The sequence below is a fragment of the Sapajus apella genome, unplaced genomic scaffold (assembly GCF_009761245.1).
Source record: "Sapajus apella isolate SASKATOON/1434 unplaced genomic scaffold, GSC_monkey_1.0 scaffold30, whole genome shotgun sequence".
NCBI classification, from domain to species: Eukaryota; Metazoa; Chordata; class Mammalia; order Primates; family Cebidae; genus Sapajus; species Sapajus apella.
In genome coordinates, this window is record NW_022436970.1 from 19,383,278 (window position 1) to 19,387,278 (window position 4,001).

At 52.9% G+C, this 4,001-nt stretch overlaps 1 pseudogene; it reads left to right on the forward strand.

Moving 5' to 3' along the window:
* The first annotated feature begins 292 nt into the window (after positions 1 to 292).
* LOC116561688 lies at positions 293 to 1,094 on the forward strand (annotated as a pseudogene).
* The last annotated feature ends 2,907 nt before the right edge of the window (positions 1,095 to 4,001 follow it).

Genomic DNA, 4,001 nt, shown 5'->3' on the forward strand with positions numbered 1-4,001 from the left:
GTCAAACATTGCACACAACAAAATCAAAGACTTAGATTTCACAATCTCCTTTTGTTCTTTTATTTCCTCAAACAGCTTCTCTTTCTGTTCAAAGGACAGAAAATCTCCCTGTGTGCCCACTGGAATACATGGGCAGGAGACAGCGGCAATGCCACCACCTGGGCCCTGTCTGTTCTGCTTCTGAACTTGCACGGCGTCTGAAGTGCCCCATCCTTTTCTGTGGCCCTGGCTGGACTGTGGTTTTTGGAGTTTGTCCTTCCCCTCAGCCCCTGTGGGCAGTGCCCAGGGCCACATGGGACAAGCTGCACCCCCCAGCCAGGACTCCCACTTGGGCATCACTCTCCCACAAAGGGAGGAGGCATTGGCGATTCCACTCATAAACACTGCGGGTGCGGCCCTAGGCTGCCTGGGGGGACTCTGACTCTGCACTGCATGACCAAAGGTGAACCACAGTGGTGCAGGGGGGTCGTGCCAGGGGCCCCAGGTAGCTGCAGAGCCCTGCAGGAGGGACACAGGCTCCCAAGCGAGCAGAATTGACTTTGAACCCTGGCTCTGCCCTCTTAAAAATGCAGGACTGTAGGATAGGCCACCTCAATATATGCCACTTTGGCATAAGGGTTCTTCTGAGCTCAAGGTGCTTGAAAAAGGAGAAACATCCCAGCAACCCGACCACAGCTGGTCTTCCCTAGACACCGTGAACCACACTGTCCAAACCTTCTTCATTCCCACCAACACCCGCCATCCCCCAACTATGAGATGCTGAAGGAGGAGCATGAGGTGGATGTGCTGGGGGTGCCCCACAATCCTGCTCCCCCGACATCCACCATGATCCACATCCGCAGCGAGACCTCCGTGCCCGACCACGTCATCTTGTCCCTGTTCAAAACCCTCTTTGTGAACTCCTGCTGCCTGGGCTTCATAGCATTCGCCTACTCCGTGAAATCTAGGGAGAGGAAGATGGCTGGCGACCTGACTGGGGCCCAGGCCTGTGACTCCACTGCCAAGTCCTGAACGTCTGGGCCCTGATTTTCAGCACCATCATGACCATTCTGCTGATCATCATCCCAATACTGATTTTGCCAGTCTATCAATAGATCAAGGAGTTGCCGGGGTTGGTGGGGGGACTCCGACTCACGCACTGCATGACCAAAGGTGAACCACAGCAGTGCAGGGGGGCCGTGCCACGGGCCCCAGGTAGCTGCACAGCCCTGCGAGAGGGACACAGGCGCCAATGTGAGCAGAACTGGCTTTGAGCCCCGGCTCTGCCCTCTTAAAAATGCAGGATGGTAGAATACTGTCCTGCATTTTTCCTGTACACTATGTGGGAAATTGTACTTATTCTTTCCCACATACTCCACCTTCCACTCCTCACCGTGCCCCCAGGCCGGTCCTGTATCAGCCCTTTATCCTCACACTCTTTTCTCCAAGGGTGTTTGATAAAGTGCCTGTGTTCCTGAAACGAAAGAAAGAAAGAAAAAGAGCAGGTGCAAGAAGGGGCCCCTGACCTTCCTGTTTATTACCGTGAGCAAGAGATGAAAGACGCCCTCCCTGTGCCAGGACACAGGAAGAGATGCTCATCCAAGTCAAAGCCGGGGAGTGAGTGCTCTGTAAGCAAGCCTGGTGAAGCCCGCGCTTCCCTTCATCTGCCCCCCGTTAACGGTCCCACCCAAGCCCCTTTGTCTTGCCATGTTTTCACATGTATGACTCTTTGTCCAAGCTAGTGCCTAAGTTTGTGGCCCCGGCTGCTTCTTTGGGTCTCCATTTTTGTTGTGAGGGCTCCCACGTCCATGCAAAAGTTACTTAATAAAACCTGCATGCTTTTCTCCTGTGAACCTGCCTCTGTCAGTGGATTCATCCGGCTCATCCGGCAGCCCTAAAAGGGCTGAGGAGAAATCCTGCATCCCCAACACAAACTAAAACCTGAAAAATGGCTTAGCTGCTCTAAATGTTGACCTGGTTGTCTGTGAAGTCAGGGTAAGTGTTGGAGGTTTGCTGCATTCCCCCCAAAAAGATATGCAAATGTCACCTTATGTAGAAATGCAACCATTGCAGATATGGCGAAGCGTGAGTTAAGACAGGGCATACTGAATGTGGATGGGCCCTAAGTCCAAAGCTGGGTGTGCTTCTGAGAAGAGGAGGGACAGAGAGACACACGGAGGCCAGGCAAGGACAGAGGCAGCAACTGCAGTAATGTGCCCATACATGAAGGAACAGAGGATTGCCAACCACCACCAGAGACTGGAGGACGCAGGAAGGACCCTCCCCAGAGCCGTCAGCGGGAGCGAGGCCCTGAGGACAACTTGATTCTGGACGTTTGGCCTCCAGAACCATAGGAGAGTAAATTTCTGTGATTACTCCACCAACTAGTCTATGGTACTTGGTTACAGCAGCTCTGGGCAGCTCATACCATGGGCTGGCTGTGAGGATTAAATGAGCTTACATACGTAAATGCTTGCTCAATGTTATATATCATCCCTTTTTTTCCTCTTCTCCAGGAACTGGAAATAGAAATAACCCCAAGAAGGGCTTTGATAACACTGCTGTCACCTGAGAAGTTAAAGGTGAGTCCTGCTGTGCTTTGATCGATCTAATCAAAATGCACAATCAGATTATGCATTCAGAGGATCAGAGAGCTGGAGCTGTGGGCTTGACCCCACAGATATGAGGGGTGTTTGCATGAAGCCTTACGGGAAAGGATCTGAGTCTGAGACTGGATGGCCTGATGGGCCACAATGCTGGGCGTGTTGTGGGGAGCCCTGGGACAGGGGAGGAGCAGAAGCTGCCGAGTGGATTGTCCTGCTCTGTGATGGCAGAGGGACCTCGGGGCAGTCAGAGCCCAGGCCCCCCGTGATGGGTCTATAAGATGAGGGACACGGGTGATGGCCACGTCCTCTCCAACTCCTCACTTCAGGAGCACAGTAAATAGCACACATGGCCCAAGAGACCAGCCCCCAAGGCGGTGGCACCGCACGAGCTGTGTGACTCCAACGAGGACATCTCGGATCCATGTTTACGCTTCACACCCAATTCTGTTAAATCCTCTATGCCTGTGAGAGTAATTCAGTTGCTGGAAATCATTTGCTCAGTTTTGTTAAAGATGAATTGGCCTCGAGGCTCTGGTCTAGTCAAAGAGAACTCAAGTGTTTGAATCCGATCATGGAAGATGGCTCTAGAGGAAGCCAGTGTGTGAAGCCTGTGGTTGGCAGCCCAGGCGCTGCCACGGTCCTCAGGGCACCATCTTCCCGTGGCTGCAGATGGAAGGGCTGGCCTCCCTCACCATGATGGTGCTCTCAGTGCCCACCTGATGGGGATGGCGCCATGTTCTTCCCCAGGGCTGCCATGATGAGGAACCATACACAGGGAGGCGTAAACACAGCTGTGCAGGCTGGAAGTCTGAGGTGAAGGGGCCCAGGGGCTGGGTCCTTCTGAGGGCAGGGAGAAAGAAGCTGTTCGTGGCCTCTCTCCCTGCTTCTGGCAGCTGCTGGCAACCTTTGGTGCTCACTGGCGTGCGGAAGCATCTCCTGGACCTCTGCTCCGTTGTCACAGGCCTTCTGCCTGCATGCACATCTGTCTCCATAGCTACATTTCCTCTTCTGATAAGGGTAAGTCAGACTGGCTTAGGGCCCAGCCTGATGACCACCCAGACCAATCACAATGTGATTGGACTGCCTCTGTAAAGACTCTATCCCAAATGGGGTCAGATTCTGAGGTACTGGGGGTTAGGACTTCAACATATGAAATTTTAAGGGACACATTTCAACCTATGATCAGTGGGTGCCCTTGCCCTGCGACTCCAGCTCCAGGGCAGTTGGGGGAAAGCCTCCAAGGCTGACTCATGGTAGCAACATGGACAGGTTTCTGCCACTTGCCTCTAGAACTCAAGGCTACTCAGCTGCCAGACTTTTTTTACGTTCTGGTGTCAGAAACCCAACTCAAGCAAGCTTAGGCATAAAGGAAATTTAACAATCCCTGGAATCAGAAAAAAAAAAAAAAAAGTGGGT